This window comes from Vipera berus (genome assembly GCF_964194415.1).
Source record: "Vipera berus genome assembly, chromosome: 8".
Taxonomy (NCBI): domain Eukaryota; kingdom Metazoa; phylum Chordata; class Lepidosauria; order Squamata; family Viperidae; genus Vipera; species Vipera berus.
In genome coordinates, this window is record NC_138211.1 from 5,603,703 (window position 1) to 5,623,620 (window position 19,918).

General features: G+C 43.1%; 1 protein-coding gene across 1 annotated transcript in view; it reads left to right on the forward strand.

The window, feature by feature from the left end:
• The window catches only part of LOC308671462 (opioid-binding protein/cell adhesion molecule homolog), a gene marked incomplete at its 5' end in the record, with an annotated part of 598,349 nt that overhangs the window by 288,277 nt on the left and 290,154 nt on the right, over positions 1–19,918 (forward strand). The gene's annotated exons all lie outside the window — the stretch shown is intronic.

Here is a 19,918-nt window from a genome sequence, read left to right on the forward strand (position 1 = left end):
TGAATAGAATCCTAGTCTGGACTGCGGAAATACTGTCTTTGGTGAACAGTGGATAACAGCAGTGATTGGGCCTTTCAATTGACCTTGGAAAGCCCAACGATGTTTGATTGATCTTCAATGCAAGAACCTATAGAGGCAGAATAAGGAAAAGGGTGGATCAAAAGACAAATCCCATGCAAATTTAATAGAGTATAATGTCATAGAACATCTACATTCCATTTTCTCCTTAATATTGGGGCAGGGATAAGGAACATGGGGCCTTCACACGCTCATCTTTATACGCCGATGACTCTCTGTCCCATCTCACTTGATTTCTTTACAATATCAGGGCCATTGGATAGATTGGGAGGTTTACTGATTTGGTTATCAATAGCTCACCTTTATTATTTGTGCAAACAATTCAAGGTGGCGACCTTATCTAACACATCTTCCTCCTCCTACTTTCCCACAGCAACAACCTGTGAGGTGGGTTGGGCTGAGAGAGAGAGACAGAGAGAGAGAGACAGAGAGAGAGAGAGAGACAGACAGACAGACAGAGAGAGTGCTTGGTCCACGAACACCCAACTGGCTTTCAGGACTAAAGTGGGACTTGAACTCAAAGTTTCTTGCTTTCTAGCCCAGTGTCTTAACCCCAGACCAAACCGGCTCTTGAAATGTTGAGCAACGTTCAGGCCATTTTGGTTGAATGAAGCTCACCTTGAGATATTCTCTGTTTTTGCCTTACCTTAGCAGGGAAGGTAAGCTACTTTGGAAGTTGCAACAAGCTTGCTTTCCTCCAAATGTCTCAGGAAGCTTTGAATCCCAAAGTCATGTGGGAATACGTCATGCCTAATAATAATGATAATAATAATAAGAACAACAACTTTTGAATACAGACAGATGGTCATTTGGAACACAACAGGCCAGATATCGCAGTCATAGAGAACCGAAGCGTACAGCTGATTGATATCGCTGTACCAGGAGATGCCAGAGTTGAAGAAAAATAACTGGAAATATATATATATATATATATATATATATATATATATATATATATATATATATATATATATATATATATATATATATATATATATATATATATATATATATATATATATATATATATATATATATATATATATATATATATATATATATATATATATACACACACACACACACACACACACACACACACACACACACACACATTGTCCCTGACCATTTTCCTTCTTTTTCCAATCGAGCGAGTGGGAGCCACAGAAAACTCTATATAGCTTCTGGTTCTTTTCTAATGCACTTCCCCAAGTACAAGCCCAAATAGCGAAACGAGTACTGGAGGCCTCATTATTCATGCAGATGATCTTTGCAATTCAATACAGCTAATTAGTAAAATGATGGAGAAAATTAGGAGTTGCTGCAGGTATATTAATATTAATAAAACAGCTCTGCAGCATTATAAAATAATGATTGGCTGCCTAAGATAGCAAATACTGGCGAGGCTTGTTCACGCAACTGGTGGGGCATATACTTGAACCAATTTAAGCAGTGGAAGCAATTAAGAGGAAGAACGAAATGTGCAAGTTAACGCGAGTCAAGAACTTAAAATAACCCTCGCTTTGGGCCATAGACTGGTTGGCTGGAGGAAGCAAAAAGGTTTGTTCTTGTTTAGCTTATCTTTGCACAATAAGGTTTAGTGTTTCTAAGCTTCTGTACGAAAGCCATTTTGGGATCCGAGAGCCCCAGTTTTGGTCATAATAAGAATATTGAAGAGGGACGCAGTGGCTCAGTGGGTTAGGACACTGAGCTTGTCGACCAGAAGGTCAGCAGTTTGGCGGGTCGAATCCCGAGTGCCGCATAGCAGAGTGAGCGCCTGTTACTCGTCCCAGCTTCTGCCAACCTAGCAGTTCGAAAGCACGTAAAATGCAAGTAGAAAAATAGGGACCACTACGGTGGGAAGGCAACAGCGTTTCGTGCGCCTTTGGCGTCTAGTCATGCTGGCCACATGACCACGGAGACGTCCTCGGACAAGCACTGGCTCTTCGGCTTTGAAACCCGCCTTGCCTACCCTATAAGGTTCCATCCCAAAAAGGTGCCGGAACTCCGTTCTGAGTGTTCTATGAGGAAAAAAAGCCCTGTATGTATGTATTTATGTGTGTGTGTGTGTGTGTGTGTGTGTGTATACACACTCCTATATAAATAGGAGACCTAAAAGGGAGAAAAGGAAATAAACCATGTTTTAAGGCATCCCTAGACATTCAGTTCCAGATCTTTTCAAGTTTTGGGAAAGGTCCAAAACAATATTTTATACATGTTCATTTCACTTGTGAAACAATGGTGAACCAATGGGGGGGGGAAAAAATCCTATCATTATATTGCAGGAAATTCTAGACAGATTCTGTCTAGACAGATTCTGAGCAAGGGAAAAATAGCAAGTACAGTATCCTGGAGTTCTCTGGTATTGCTATGCCTTTTTGAAAAGAAGAATTGGCTATCCTCTCATGTCTAGCTACCAGGGCATCTACTAATGATCCCAAACAGGAATTTCTTGGTTCTTTCTTTGAAAAAGTTTCACTTCTCATCCAAGAAGCTTCTTCTTCTTGGATGAGAAGCAAAATGTTTTCGGGGAGGGGGGGGGAACCCAAAAAATTCACTTGCCTTTTGGAAAAGCACGTTCCTGATAACCACAACCTGGAAGAGTTTTTCCATTTTCTACTCTGGTAAACCGCTAAGAGATTTTCCAATGGTGTCTCAACCAAATTCTGGCCAGACCCAACACTTCTCCTCTTCCAAGATCAGCTAATTGCTGCCATCAGCAAAGGCAGACCTAGAAAATGAGTCGTGCATTTCAGGATACAGATGGCTAAACGGGTAAAATGGAGAAACAGAAGACTATCTTCTTTGGATAAAAGCCAGAAGAGCAGCCTTTCATTTTTAGTACCAAATTGTCCAATATAAAAGGTTTCTAAGATGCATGGAGCCATTATGCACCTTGGGAGAGACCCGACTGTGGAGAGAGGATACAAGTTGGCAAAACTTTTCCTAGCCCCCGAGTTCTTAACTTCATGGATCACCCAAAGTGTTACTGATTTAATCTACTCACATTTCCATGCTTTCGAATTGCTAGGTTGAGCAGCAGCTGGAGCAAGTAACAGGAGCTCACCCCTTTTTGTGCAGCACTCAGGCCCTGAACCCAGCTCTCCAGCTGAAAAAACTTCGTGCCTTTAGCTGCTGAGCCATCGCACCAGCCCACTCCAGAATGATGTAATGGCAAAATAGTTCCATAATGGTCCCAAAAGAAGGACGTAGGGATGTAGCCCTCAGATATTGAGGGTCTTTCTTTGATTCCAGCCAAGGTTTGCCCTCAAATGAAGAAGAAAGAGATAAGAAAATTTAATTGCGACGCTTGCAGTCTTCAAACCTCTACTTGTTCGAGTCTCTCTTTTCTAGAAGTTCTGGGGCACTTCTCAAGTCTGAACCACGTGCCGTTGTTCCGAACTGATACACTGAAAGGCCTTTTCTCCCTTAAGGCAAAGCCAGGTTTTAAAACAGGATGAAATGTGTGAACACTTTTGAGTACAGAGTAACACATTTCCCATTCTACTGCTATAGGCCATGAACTAGTTGCCTCCAGGGGCCGAGAAGATATTCTCTTCTCATGGATATCATTGTGCAATTAGCTAGCTTGTAAAATATGCTCTTTGGTCTCCCTCCATCCTGCAGAGAGCCTGCTTCTTGGCTATTGATGGAAATAAGCAATACTTGGTCCCAAAGTGCAACCGGTGATGGAAAATTCCACTTTCTTATCTCAGGTGACATGACAGAACAGGCTTTAACTTAGCCTTTGCACTAGGCCTGAAGTCATGTTAGTGCCAGGAGAAGCTTATGTTGTTGCTAAATAGGTTTGCCCAGTCTGAAGAAAAGAAGAAATAGGGGAGACATGATAGCAGTATTCCAATATTTGAGGGGCTGCCACAAGAAGAGGGGGGTATCAAATATTTCTCCAAAGCACCAGAGGGAAGGATGAGAAACTATGGTTGGAAACTGATCAAAGAGAGAAGCAACCTAGAATTAAGGAGAAACTTCCTGACAGTGAGGACAATCAACCAGTGGAACAGAAGTTCAGAAATCATGGATGCTCCATCACTGGAGATTTTTAAGAAGAGACTAGACAGTCACTTGTCTGCTTGGGCAGTGGGCTGGACTATAAGACCTCCAAGGTCCTTTCCAGCTTCTATTCTATTCTATTCTGTTCTTTCGCTATTCTATTCTATTCTATTCTATTCTATTCTATTCTATTCTATTCTATTCTATTCTATTCTATTCTATTCTATTCTATTCTATTCTATTCTATTCTATCTGTCCTGTTCTATTTCTATTTCTATTTCTATTTCTATTTCTATTTCTATTTCTATTTCTATTTCTATTTCTATTCTATTCTTCTATTCTATTCTATTCTATTCTATTCTATTCTATTCTATTCTATTCTATTCTATTCTATTCTATTCTATTCTATTCTATTCTATTCTATTCTATTTTTTCTCTATTCTATTCTATTTTTTCTCTATTCTATTCTATTCTATTCTATTCTATTCTATTCTATTCTATTCTATTCTATTCTATTCTATTCTATTCTATTCTATTCTAAATGGATTTCATTAATTTGATTGATGGGACTTAGGTTTAGGTTTATTAAAATTGTGCTCTATCACTCTCTTGGAATTTCGCTCTTTGTATCATGGTCAAGCCCAGATATTTGGGCTGCCTCCTACCAGTGGTCTCTTCACTCGATATCTGAAAAGATACAGGTAATTCTAAGGGAACAACAACAACAACAACAACAACAACAAAGATGTGCTTAGAGGGCAGCCGGCTAGGAGAATCAAAGGTGATGGCTGATGTTGTCCATAATATTGTAGACTGCATCTCTCTCTTTATATTTACTTCACATTATTCTCTTATTTATCGGTACATTCCTCTCCACTAATCCTGTGCAAAGAGGACATTATCTGTCTCAACATTTTACTTTGGCTGTTAGAAGAAGCAGGAACTGGGTTTGCGTACTGTGCTAAGCTGAAAGCAAACAAATCACAGTTTGCCTTAGCACAGAGTGTGAACCCATCGCGGTCTCCAGCAAAAGAACATTAGGCTGCAACTCTACTAAAAGTGGTGGGTGCTCCATCACTGGAGGTTTTTAAGAAAAGACAAGACAAGCTACCTGTCTGAAATGGTATAGGGTCTCCTGCCTGAGCAGGGGGTTGGACTAGAAGACCTCCAAGGTCCCTTCCGGCTCTCTTCTGATCGATTGTGTGGATAGTCACATCTAACCTGCCTGCACCCATTTGTGGGTTGTTGGTTTTGTTTTGCTTTTTTCTTTTTGTTGTTTTGGTACATTTTGCCTACGTTACTTAAGGACGAGAGCAAGTCCAGCATTTTTGTCTCACCAGGGACATCTGGATGCCTCAGGCTGCTTAGAAGGCGGCCACGTATTCTTTTCTCAGCATTCAGAGGCAGGCTGCCACCAGCTGCGGGGTAACACTGCCTCTTTAAATCTTTGATAGACCTGTCCTCCATGACTTTATCCATCTGACTTTTAGAGCCATCCACATTAGGGGCCGGCCAGCACCACATCTTGCAGTAATGAATTCCGCCGAGCCTTGTTAGGGCCCTCTCTTCGCTCGCATTCCTAGCAGCTGAAGCCCTAAAAAGGTAAAGGTAAAGTTTCCCCCACACATGCGTGCTAGTCGTTTCAAACTCTAGGGGCCGGTGCTCATCTCCGTTTCAAAGCCGAAGAGACAGCGCTTGTCCGAGGACATCTCCGTGGTCATGTGGCCGGCATGACTAGAAGCCAAAGGTGCACGGAACGCTGTTATCTTCCCACTGTAGTGGTCCCTATTTTTCTACTTGCTTTTTTACGTGCTTTCGAACTGCTAGGTGGGCAGAAGCTGGGACGAGTAACAGGCGCTCACTCTGTTACGCGGCACTCGGGATTCGACCCGCCAAACTGCCGACCTTCTGATCGACAAGCTCAGCGTCCTAACCCACTGAGCCACCGCGTCCCTGAAGCCCTAAACTGCCTGCCGAAATTGAATTCAGCACAACCGTCTAGAGCCAAAACCTTGGGCTGAATTTCGGTGGAAACTATAGGAGGCTTTCTTCAAACAGGAGACATTAATCAGTCTGGCTTCTGCTTCCCCCATCCTGGGTCACCCTCTCCGTCCAACATAAAAAAAGATCAAAGAACGCAAGCCCTTAAGGAGAAGCATGGTTGCAATATTCTGAATTCTCCCCTCCTGGCAGGTCCACTCAAGCTTCATTGGACATCTCCAGCTTTCTGTCCTCTTTCTTGTTCCCAGCAATAACCAGAGGATATTTTTTTCTCTCCCTCTCTATACGTTCAGCTGAGCTAATATTGCTTTCCAAATGGCAGTAAAAGAGCACCCCATAGAAGGTGAGGTCTATAAACAATATCTCTAATAGGAAGACTCCCATGACCCCTTTCCAGTAAACATGAGAGAGAGAGAGAGAGAGAGAAAGAGAGAGAGAGAGAGAGACTGAGAGAGAGGCAGAGAGAGAGAGAAAGAGAGAGACAGAGAGAGACAGAGAGAGACAGAGACAGAGACAGAGAGAGAGAGAGAGAGACAGACAGACAGAGACAGAGAGAGAGACAGAGAGACAGAGAGAGAGACAGAGAGAGAGAGACAGACAGAGAGAGAGAGAGAGGGAGAGGGGGAGAGAGAGAGAGAGAGAGAGAGAGAGAGAGAGAGAGAGACAGAGAGAGAGAGAGAGAGAGAGAGAGAGAGAGAGAGAGAGAGAAAGAGAGAGAGAATCAAAACACAGCTTCCAGCTTCCTTCCGCTTTGTGGTACATGGTGAATAATCACAGTCAGGCTTTTTTTCTCATAGAACGCTTAGAACGGAGTTCCGGCACCTTTTTCTTTTACCAAAAAAGCACTGATCACAGTCTTTCATTCCCCTTTTCTTTTCCATTTTTTTTAAAGGAGAGCAATAAAGAAAACTGTAAATCGGTGGGGTTTCCCCACGTCTAACAGGGCCAAAATTTCTTCTGCTGAAAGAGAGAGTTAGGAACGATGCTAGAGGAAGAAAGGATCTACCCTAATTTTAAACAAGTCTCTAAACTCGGAGTTATAGGGCAAATATGGATACAGGTAATCCTCGACTTACAACAGTTCACTTAGAGACCGTCCAAAGTTACAATGACACTGAAATAAGTGAGTTGTGGCCATTTTACACACTTATGACCATTGCAGCATCCTCATGGTCATGTGATCAACATTCAGACGCTCGGCAATTGACTCATATTTATGACGGTGGCAATGTCCTGGGGTCAGGTGATCCCCTTTTGTGACCTTCTGACAAGCAAAGTCAAGGGGGAAGCCGGATTCCCTTAACAATCGTGTTACTAACTGAACGATTGCACTGATTCACTTAACCATTGTGGCAAGAAAGGTCGCAAAATGGGACAAAACTCATTTAGCAACCGTCTCGCTTAGCAACAGAAATGTTGGGCTCAGTTGTGGTCATAGGTCGGGAACTACCTGTATTAAGGCCTCTCTATCCTGCCAATGGAACCCAGGAAGGAGTCTCTGCTTCCTTCTGAAGCCTGGAGGACTTTTGAAATCTTTGGCCCAGGATAAGTGTGAGCAATCTGCGCAGAAACTACACCCAGTCATAGTTAAACTACTGAGATTTATCTTCTTCCATCTGCTGGTGTGAAAATAAAAGACACATTTGTCTGGCTGTTCAAGAAAGAAATAACACTACTATTTTATTTTTATTTTTAATCCCATTTATATCCCGCCCTTCTCCGAAGACTCAGGGTGGCTTACAATCTAAGAAGCACAAATCAATGTGCTTAGCAATAGCCTTCATTCTATGTATATGCCTGCTTATTAGGGCTTTCGCCCCCCCCCCAGCGGCATTTTTACAAAGTCAGCTTAATTGCCCCCAACAATCTGGGTCCTCATTTTACCTACCTCGGAAGGATGGAAGGCTGAGTCAACCTTGAGCCTGGTGGGATGCGAACCTGCACTAATTGCAGGCAGCTGGTGTTACTTAAGGAGGCATTAGCCCACTGCTCCACCAAGGCTCTTCCTCCTCCTCCTCCTCCTCCTCCTCCTCCTCCTCCTCTTCCTCCTCCTCCTCCTCCTTCTCCTCCTCCTCCTCCTCCCTGCAAACCTCCCTCTCTTCTCACACTGATTGATGTTCCTAGTTGGGTAATGAAGTGTCTGCAAAAAAAGTAAGTTCAGGAAGCCCCAAGGAGACCAGAGTCGTCTTCTTCTTCTTCTTCTTCTTCTTCTTCTTCTTCTTCTTCTTCTTCTTCTTCTTCTTCTTCTTCTTCTTCTTCTTCTTCTTCTTCTTCTTCTTCTTCTTCTTCTTCTTCTTCTTCTTCTTCTTCTCCTTCTCCTCCTTCTCCTCCTTCTCCTCCTCCCCCTTCCCCTCCCCCTTCCCCTCCCCCTTCCCCTCCCCCTTCCCCTTCTCCTTCTCCTCCTTTCTTATACTTTTTCCATATCCCTTCTGGTATCATGTGGTTCTTATCATTTACATCTCTCTAGTTTATTTTATCATATTTTCAGTTTTAACACACACACATGCACACACTCACTCACTGACATTTCTCCATGCTGCCTCCTACACACAATTTCACTATGTCCAGTCCCACTTTGCAGTAAATATTATCTGCCCAAAAGAGCAACAGAAAAGTGATCTGACTCCCTAGAGTGCCATTTCTCCCTAGCCTTTTTCCATTATTATTTTTAATTAGCTTCCATCTGTAATTACCAGCCTAGACATTTGCCAGAAAGAATCTCAGAGATAAAGGTCTCTCCCCTTAATACAACATGATCAGTAGGGTTTGGGGAAGAGTCTCCTTCTGCAAGTAGACAGATGTGGCCAGAATTCTGTGCATTTTCCCAGTTTAGCAAAGCCAGGTTGAGTTGTCCTTTAAATCATCCGGGTGTTGCAAAAACAGCATCCCTAATGAAATCTTGGCACATTTACCCAATTGCTTGGAAACCAAAGGGGCAAATGGAATTCAAAAACAACAAGAAAAAACTATGCACATCTGGACAGAAAGACCAGAGGGAAATGCCAAGAGTGAAGGGTTTGGGAGTCAAAACTTTGGAAGACGTGTTCTTCAAAGACTGGTCAACAACAGCTTTTTGAAGTTTTGACCCACGTGTCTGTGTGTGTGTGTGTGTGTGTGTGTGTGTGTGTGTGTGTGTGCAAAGAACTTGCTTAGGTGATTTCCTCCAAGGAAGGAGAAATTGCTTAGGAGAAATTTGGAGCACCCATTTTTGGTAGGTCTCCTAAGAGAAAGCTGCTGGCTGGAGGGTAGTCTGCGAAATATGAACACCATGCAAACCAGGTTAATGGGTCTATTGGCAGCCCCCCCATGCTGCACCAAAGGCAGGAAAAGAATTGGTGCCTGGAGGAGAGTGCTATTAATAGCCTTAATGGGAAACAATGGAGTACCTATATCCAAGGGGAGAACAGATTTGATAATAAGATGGTAGAGACAAGCAAGTTGGATTCAGCACAAAAGCCTCTTCTCTGGTTGGCTAGCCAGGCGAAACACTGGAGCTCTTGCTCACATTCATTGTAGGCAGCTGCTTTTGTTTTTAATTAACTACCTATGAAGATCAACCGATATAGGTGCAAAGCTAATTTGAAACAAAAATGTTAATCAATGAATACATTCCCCTACTTGTCTTACTGTAGCTTTTCCTTATTAATTGCAGAGCCTGAGAGTGGTGGCTGCTGAAGGCTTTTGCACTTTCAATTTCCCCAAATTATTGACCCTACTGCATTTAACATGCATATTAGTACAATATATGAAAAACAGAGTGACAGAGCTGGATGGGACCTTGGAGGTCTTCTAGTCTCTCTTCTTTGTGGCAGGACCTTAGATCAGGGGTCTGCAACCTTGACAACTTTAAGACTTGTGGAATTCTGGGAGCTGAAGTTACAAATCTTCAAGTTGTCAAGGTTGCAGACCCCCGCCTTAGATATTGGAAGACTGCTATCATGTCACTCCTCGTTCTTCTTTTCACAATACTAGACATACTCAATTCCCAGAACCGTTCTTCGTATGTTTTAACCTCCAGTCTCCTAATTATCTTTGTTGCTCTTCTCTGCACTCTTTCGAGAGTCTCAACATCTCTCTTTTTTTTAATCTTGTGGCAACCAAAACTGGATGCAATATTCAAATATGCAATATTTCCAAGTTACGAAAAAGCCAACGTAGAGAAACACAACACACACAGACCCGAAACAAAAAAAGAAAAAGGTTTTAGGTTTAATGAACATTAGGGCAATCATTTAAAAGAGAGGAGTTAGACCTCAGTAAGAATAGCAAAGAGACATGTCCCTTTGACAGATCCCGAGACTTTTAGTTTTCAAAAGACTTGGTTGGTTAAAAAAAAGTAGAGGTGAACAGGGTTGGGTTGTTTTTATTTTTATTTTTATTTTTTGTTTTTGGTCTTTTCTAAATGGAGTAAGCTGTGAACGCGGAATATGGTTGGGAGCAATAAATCCGACTGAATGGGAGCAGCTTTAGAAAGATGCTTTCCTTGGAAGGAAGATTTCGACAGAGAGAAAATGTGCCCGGCTGGCAATATACCCTCGCTCCTGCCAGATTTTTAAAGATATAATTTTGGGATTTTAACTAAAGCATTCTCTCCCTTCAACCCAACTCGAGACTTTGCAGTCATCACGTCAGGAGAAGACATTCCAGCTTAGTGGATGTGTTGTTATGGCTGCATTTGGGGGACGGGGGGGGGGGAGGAATCCAAGCCCACCACTCTCCCTTTTCTGGCATGTGATCTAAAAACACTCTGTTGAAGAAGGTGATGGTGTCAGGAAATGTTTTCCATTCTTCATCTCCATAGCAACTCCAGGTCCTTTAATGTCACAAAGGTAGAAGATATTTTCTGTGGGCCCAATGGCATTTGAAAGCAACATCGCACGTGGATAGACCACCAACCGAACCACTGCTTTATAACGAGGATTCTCTACCTTGACACTTTTAAGATGTGCGGGCTTTAACTGCTTGCTATGTAGCTGGGGAATTCTAGCAGTTGAAGCCTATGCATCTTAAAGTTGGCAAGGCTGAGAAACATGGCCTGATAATAAAATAACTCTGAATTATGAACACGCCAGCATATGATTTTTATTCTTCTTCCTTGAAATGGCTCTCCCGACAGTGATGTTCCCAGATGGGTATAGGGTTTCCTGCCTGAGCAGGGGGTTGGACTAGATGACCTCCAAGGTCCCTTCCAACTTTATTATTATTATTATTATTATTATTATTATTATTATTATTATTATTATTATTATTATTATTATTATTATTATTATTATGTTGGAGGCAATAGGTCTAGAGATGGCTGATTCATAAAGCTGTGTCTTCCTCTGGGTGGCTAGTAACAATGTGATTTCAATCTATCCTAACTTCCTTCCTCTCTGTGCGTAGATACAGTTGCATGAGTAGTATTGGTTGTTTGTATGATTATAGTCTTGACAAGCTATCGGACAAATGGAACTAAGCCATAAGTGAAAGGTAAATCCTCAACTTCTCTGGCACTGGGAAAACAGCAGCCAGAGAGTGTCACCTTATGGCTGTACCGTCAAAGATTTTAGTTCATCGGTCATCTCAATGTCTGACAGGAGCGAGGACTTCTTTTTCTCAGTTAGCATCTGGTAAAACACTGCTCAAAAGATCTTCATGCAATATGTCATTCTTCTAGGATTTTTATTTTTATTTTTATTTTTTTTAAAAAAATCAAAACATGCCCTGTTGCCATAGTAGGACAAAAAAAAAGTCCTGCAAAACTAGAGATCATGGCAAACTCGTCATACAACCGGAAAAAAGACCCAGATACGGTAGCAAGGAGAAAATTCAGATAAGAATTTTACAGATGTTCCTGAGTGTTTCAGAGTGTCATTTTCTGTGAAACAATAACACCCGGTGCTCAGAAATAGCTTCCTTTCTTCATAGATTCTACACGAAACTTTCATTTGAAAATAGATACAGGAGTTGAAATTGACTCAAATTAAGCCTTGGTTGGATTCTGGGACTATGTTTTTTGACTGTAATCTAATAAAGCATGGAATGCTGTTTTGACCCTTTGCAATCTACATCTTGTGTAGAATTTATTACTCTAATTACAATCCTGGCTGGCATTTGGGACATGCTATTAATTGGCCACCAGAGTCCCCAGCTACCAATGTCCAATTTCTCCTGAAGTTCCTTTTAATAGCAGCGTGGCACATCATATTGGAAGAAAGCTGGAAAAGCAAGAATAATTATTGGCAAGCCGAGAGAAGCAAAGTCAAGCAAACAGGATGGAGGGGAAGCGTTAGAATTAATTCTCTCTCAGATACCATGCACAGCCTAATAGGATTAGCAGCCAGAAAGTTAAGAAAATGAGGTGATTGGGAGGGAGGGGGAAAAAAGAAAATTCCAGATGGAATGAAGGAGGGAGAGAAAAAGGGGTGGGGGAAATGGAAGGACAAACTAGGGTTTTGGGGGGGGCCCTCTTCAAATCAAGTTCCCTTTAATAGTGGCGCTGTCTGCACATACCAAATGACATTGGAGCAAATGAAATTATGACGCATGTCTGTGCATGTAAACCTGTAGGCGCTGAATTTGGAAGCAACTCTGAACCAATATAGATAGTCCTCTACTTATGAGCACCGCTGATAATGTTGCTAAGCTAGACAGTTGTTCAGTGAATTTTGCCCCATTTTACGAGTTTTGTTGCCACAGTTGTTAAAGTGATTCACTGTAGTTGCTAAATTAGTCACAACTGTGTTGTGTAAGTGAATCTGGCTTTCTTATTGATATTTTTCTTGTCAGAAGGTTGCAAAAGTGGATCGTGTGACCCCGGGACACTGCAACCATCATAGAGCCTTGGTGGAGCAGTGGGCTAATGCCTCCTTAAGTAACGCCAGCTGCCTGCAATTAGTGCAGGTTTGCATCCCACCAGGCTCAAGGTTGACTCAGCCTTCCATCCTTCCGAGGTAGGTAAAATGAGGACCCAGATTGTTGGGGGCAATAAGCTGACTTTGTAATAATGTATGAAAGCCCTAATAAGCAGGCATATACATAGAATGAAGGCTACTTCTAAGCTTGTAAGCCGCCCTGAGTCTTCGGAGAAGGGCGGGATATAAATGGAATTCAAATAAAAAATAAAATAAAATAAATATGAGTCGGTTGCCAAGCCTCTGAATATTGATCCTGTGACCATGGGGGATGCCGCAACAGTAGCTATGCCCGAAAAATGGTCATAAGTCACTTTTCTCAGTGCTGCTGGAACTTCAAATGGGGTGACTTCTACCAATTACAGTAAGGAGACTGAATTCTTGTCCCGCCTTAGCCATGAAAGCCAGTTGGGTGACTTTGGGCCAACCACCAGGAGACTGGGAGTTCTTGTCCCACCTTAGGCCTGAAAGCCACTGGGTGACTTTGGGCCAACCACCAGGAGACTGGGAGTTCTAGTCCCACCTTAGGCCTGAAAGCCACTGGGTGACTTTGGGCCAACCACCAGGAGACTGGGAGTTCTTGTCCCACCTTAGGCCTGAAAGCCACTGGGTGACTTTGCGCCAACCACCAGGAGACTGGGAGTTCTAGTCCCACCTTAGGCCTGAAAGCCACTGGGTGACTTTGGGCCAACCACCAGGAGACTGGGAGTTCTTGTCCCACCTTAGGCCTGAAAGCCACTGGGTGACTTTGGGCCAACCACCAGGAGACTGGGAGTTCTTGTCCCACCTTAGGCCTGAAAGCCACTGGGTGACTTTGGGCCAACCACCAGGAGACTGGGAGTTCTTGTCCCACCTTAGGCCTGAAAGCTATCTGGGTGACTTTGGGCCAATCACTGGGAGACTGGGAGTTCTAGTCCTGCCTTAGGCCTGAAAGCCACTGGGTGACTTTGGGCCAATTACTTTCTCTCGACAAGGTTGTTGTTCTGGGGGAAATAGGAGGAGAAAGGAGTATTGTGCGTGTCGGTCACCTTATTATTATAAAAATAATACAGGTGGGATATAAATAATTAAAAATAAATTAGTGCAACTGCATCCTATCACCAGGCTCCCAATTATGCCTGTCTAACAGGGCATCTTCTGATCAAATAAGAAATAACGAGGGTCAGCCCTGAAATGCAAGTTAAGGAAGAAGACGGGATGATCATAAAGCCGAGATGAAAATGAGGCTGATTAGTTTGGATAGTGCATTGAAAGGGGTGAGAAGGGAGACTGGATAGAAGCCCAGAGGGAACGCTTGGTAAATCCAGGACCACATCTTGCACACAATGCTTTTTCATGGCTTTCTAGAGTCCTGCTTTCCACCTGTCAGCCCCTGTCTATACAACATCCATTTACACATCCCTTTTGTCTCAAGGGGCGGGTTCATCTCCATACCAAGCCACACAGGCACCTCAACAGGAAGATTCCTTTATTTGTAAATCATTCTTTTATGCATCATGTTTTTTTTTCCAGCAGCGTTTCGGAAGCAGGGCGGTATGTGTCAATATATATATATATATTATAATATAATATATATATATATATATATATATATTATATATATTATAATATAATATATATATTATCCAGAGGGGTAAACACTGATTTACACAATGGACCAGAACAGTCCTGAGGCAGCCTATAGAGAATGCCCCCCCCCCCCGCTTTTTATGTAAGTGATGGAGAGGGAGAAATTGGGTGGGAGGAACCTAACTGAACCTGCTTTGTTAGATCGAGGACTTTGGAAAACAATCCTAAGTAATTTTAATATCGATTACGTTTTTGCGCCTTCTCGCTCTGCAACTCTCTGTCTTTTTTTTTTTTTACCTCTTTTGAAAAATAATAGCACACTAACTAGGAGCGAAGCCATCAATATGGACCAACGGTGCTCAATTCGTGACTGAAGTGGGATTCGTATATGAGTGTAGTTTGGGTGGGTGGGTGGAACGATGGCTCAGTGGTTAAAGATGCTGAGCTTGTCGGCTGGAAAGCCCACAGCCTGGGTTCAAGACCCGAGCGCCGCATCTTTGCCCCAGCTCCAACCCACCCTAGCAGTTCAAAACCATGCAAATGGAAGTAGATAAATAGGTGGCACTTTGGTGAGAAGGAAACAGCATGACAGGTGCCTTTGGCATTTAGTCATGCTGGGCCACATGATCGTGGAAGCGTCTTCAGATTTTTGAAATAGAATAGATAGATAGATAGATAGATAGATAGATAGATAGATAGATAGATAGATAGATAGATAGATACAGTAGGTAGGTGGGTGGATGGATGGATGGATGGATGGATGGATGGATGGATGGATGGATGGATGGATGGATGGATGGATAGACAGACAGACAGACAGACAGACAGACAGACAGACAGACAGACAGACAGATAGATAGATAGATAGATAGATAGATAGATAGATAGATAGATAGATAGATACGGAAGGTAGGTAGGTAGGTGGATAGATAGATAGATAGATAGATAGATAGATAGATAGATAGATAGATAGATAGATAGATAGATAGATAGATAGATAGATAGATAGATAGATAGATAGATACGGTAGGTAGGTTGATGAATAGATAGATAGACAGACAGACAGACAGACAGACAGACAGACAGACAGACAGACAGATAGATAGATAGATATGGTAGGTGGATAGATAGATAGATAGATAGATAGATAGATAGATAGATAGATAGATAGATAGATAGAGAGAGAGAGAGAGATACAGTAGGTAGGTATGTATGTAGGTAGGTATAGATAATGGTAGGTAGGTAGGTAGGTAGATAGATAGATAGAGAGAGAAAGAGAGAGAGAGAGAGAGAGATAAGAGAGATAGAGAGATAGAGAGATAGAGAGATACAGTAGGTAGGTAGGTAGATAGATAGATAGATAGATAGATAGATAGATAGATAGATAGATAGATAGATAGATAGATAGATGATAGATAGATAGATAGATAGATAGATAGATAGATAGATAAATTTCCTCTTTCTTTTCATTAAAAGTTCACGTTTTTCACCAGGAAATATTTGTATTTCCACCAGGATACAAATCATTAGGATATTAACTATCCTATTATTAATAGGGTATTAACAGGATATTAATTATCCTATTAGAAAATCCTTAGCTCCTTCTGTACACAGAAGGTTTGCAAAAGCAGGCATCATTTTCTTCTCTTTGTTTTCCCCCAAAGCATGTAAATTGTGATTTTAATCTCTGCTGTTGAGAGAGAGTAGTGTTTAGATTAATTGGCCCAGCATTTTTTTCTCTCCAAATGAAGACACTAGAGAAGGTGTGTGAGATTCTGTAAATCTGTATCAAAGAATTAACGACTGTCTTGTTTAGCAACCACAGTAATTTTGGGCTCCGTTGAGGTGGTTTAAGTTGAGGTCTACCTCTCATTTGTTCAATAAACCCAAGCTATATAAACCACAAATCAAGGCCTCAGTGTGGAAGTTGTTAGTTCAGGACTGGGGAGTGAATCTGACTCTCAGTCATTGGCAAAGCTTAGCAGCTGTTTGCCAGCCTAACCAAGGGTATAGAGTTGTCGGAAGGATAAAATGTTAATATTCAAAATTACTGGCGGGATTGTCCCTGCCCTTGTTCCCTTGAGGCTATAGCCAAACTAGCTCATGATCCAGCTGGAGAGGAAAAACCGAGAATGTGGTTCCTTGAAAAATTCTCCAGCAGGGGATTTTTTTGACATTTGCTGCTTGTCAAGAAGGCGAAGAGAAAGTTGTAGCTGCTGCAATTCTCTTAGGAGGTGCCATATACCAAATCTCTCCATTATTTTGTCTAGTTTAGTACTGTCTACACCCCTATGTTTTAAAAGCAGAATTTCCTCCCTTCTTGGCTTAATTGTAAATGCCAGAGATGAAAATTTCCCCACGCCGGACACGGGGCGGCCACAGAAAGTTGGCGGACCTGGTTCCATCTAGTCCCGTTTCTCATGCTGAAGAGCAGAAGCTTCTTTTCGACTCAGTTGCAAACAGAGAGAAAGCCATGGAATGTTCTTCCTTTCCCTCTATTCTTTTGTCCTTTTTTCGCATTTCCACAAATTGGGTCCCTGAGGATCTTTCCATATTTAATGCTTTAAAGCCTCTAGCTGTATCAGAAGTTGTGGGGGCTGTGTTGGTTTTGTTTGTGCTGACTGCAAGTGTGTGCTGCTGCCTCGGCAAACTTGTGCAATTTGAAGCTTTGCTGGACAGAATTGGTATTCAGCCAAGAAATTTACCCTAGCCTCAAGAAGGGGAAACCCTGGCTTTGCAAATCATTTGCATATATTTAACAAACACAAGGAATCCCTGTTTTTCTTTAGGTTGATGAAAATCTTTAGCATGATGAAAATCCACCCTGTATGCCTTAATCTTGAATCATCCAGTAATGCCCCTTTGTTAAATTTTGCTGAGGTTGTCAGTAAAATACATGGCTCCTTTTTATTATTTGGAAGGTCTTGAAAGTCCAGGCTGAGTAGAGTGTTCATTTAATGTTCCTCCCGTGTCTCAGCAGGTGGAACCATCCAAATGACCATATCTGAACTTAGAAACTAAGCAAGATCAGGCTTGGTTACTACTTGGAAGGAAAAATCAGCAGGAAATCATAGGGCTGAACAGCTGGAATGGAAGGAAGTTGAAATAACAAACTTGAAGAAGGCCAGGTTTTTATGTAATCACCAGAAGTTGAGCTTAAATGGGAGACTCTTTATCATATCAGGGTACTTAATGCTCTCTAAGCTTGGTTGTTTTCTTGCAGACGTTTCATTACCCAGCTAGGTAACATCATCAGTGGAAATATTCTGTTGGAGACACCGTATTGTTTGTCAGTGTTGGTCCTTCCCCTGGACTAACCCTCAACCCTCATCCTCAACCCTCCCCACCCAAACTCGGACCTAGTAAATTAGCACCAGAGAATTTAGTGGCATCAATTTCAAATTTGCATGCAAAGGAAATGCCACTTTCCCCACTGTGGCTTCCTTCAGAAGTATTTGGATTGCAATGTGGGCTTCTTGGTGCTCTCTGAGCTTGGTTGCATTCTTGCAGATGTTTCATTAGCAAAGTAGGTAATGTCAGTGCTTCGGTTGCAATGTTTGATGAGCCCTTGTGGTGCAGTGGTTAAAATACAGTATTGTAGGCAAATTCTGCCCGCAACCTGGAGTTTGATCCTGACCAACTCAAGGTTGACTCAGCCTTCGATCCTTCCGAGGTGGGTAAAATGAGGACCCAGATTGTTGAGGGCAATATGCAAATAACATTTATATTGTAAACTACCCAGAGAGTGCTTTAAAAGGACTATGGAGTGGTATCTAAGCTTAAATGCTATTGCTATGACCTAGATTCACCCGTCTGGAAGAAGTTCCAGAGAGGTTTCTGTATGCCTTCTAACTTTATCCTTTGTAACTCTACAATTCTATCCTGTAGATCTTCCCCAATCTGGTGCCCTCTCTCTTTCTTTGCCCTGCTCCTTTCATCCACCATGACCATCTCCATTCCACACCATGATATCTGGAGCAGAAGTCCCAGAAAAGTGAATAAGTGGAGAATGGGATATTGGGTTCATCCATGGGTAGGAAGAAAAAAAAGCCCCTAATAGGATTTCAATGATAGTTTTTCTTTTCCTGAATTCAGAACTCTCTCCCAGCCCCTTGCTAAATCCACCAACATGACATTTTGGGGACTGTATTGGCCAGTTCCCCAGCCCCACCATCCTACCCCCAAATGCAGAAGAACTCAATCTCCTGACCCAAAGTTCTCCTGCTGGCTGGAGAGGAGGGTGGGAATGGTGGCAGCAGGAGACAAGGACAAGTCTCAGCAACCTTCCCAGTACATCCTTTGAGCAGGGATGCAAAGTGTCCTGTGACACTCGGAAGCCTGCAAACACCCACCCTCCTTTCTTTCTTTCTTTCTTTCTTTCTTTCTTTCTTTCTTTCTTTCTTTCTTTCTTTCTTTCTTTCTTTCTTTCTTTCTTTCTTTCTTTCTTTCTTTCTTTCTTCCCAACTTCTTTCTTTCTTCCTTCCTTCCCCACTTCTTCCTTCCTTCCTTCCTTCCTCCTTCTTCCTTCCTTTCTTTCTCTTTCTTTTTTTCTCCCTTCCTTCCCTTCCCTTCCCTACCTTTTCTTTTTTTTCTTTCTTTCTTTCTTTCTTTCTTTCTTTCTTTCTTTCTTTCTTTCTTTCTTTCTTTCTTTCTTTCTTTCTTTCTTCTTTTCTCCCTTCCTTCCCTTCCCTCCCCTCCCTCCTTTCCTTCCTTCCTTCCTTCCTTCCTTCCTTCCTTCCTTCCTTCCTTCCTTCCTTCCTTCCTTCCTTCCTTCCTTCCTTCCTTCCTTCTTTTCTCTCTCTTTTCTTTCTCCCTTCCCTTCCCTTCCCTTCCACGCCGGAGTCCTGAAAGAGGAGCTTGCCTGAGCGTCGCAGCTCCAGATCCCCGGCCGGGGGATCGCTCTCGGTGTGTTTGTGTGTGTTTGTTTGTGTGTGTGTGTCTGTGTGTGTGTGTGTGTGTGTGTGTGTGTGTCACAGCGAGGGAGCCGCGCGTCGCCGGGCGCTGGGTGGGTGGCTTCCTTGCTCCCTTCCCCTGGGAGGAGGCAGCAGTCGTCCGCCGCCGTCTCCCGCGGGGCTCCAGCCTCCCGTCCGAGTCCCCCAAGCGCGGCGCCGGGAGGGTTAACGCGCGCGGGAGGGAGGGCAGGAGCGCGCGCCGCCGCCGCCGCCGCCGCCGCCTCCTCTCCCGCCGCCCGGCCGGGTGCTTGGCGCGGGGCGCTGCGTGTGCGGAGCCCGCCCGGTGGCCGCGGCTGCCCCGAGGAGCCCTTGCCCCGGTCGGCGATGGAGACGCTGCCATGACAACCCGTCGGGGGGCGCGCGCGGGAGGGACGGCGGAGAGGAGGCGCCCGGCGAGCGGGGCGAGAGGCG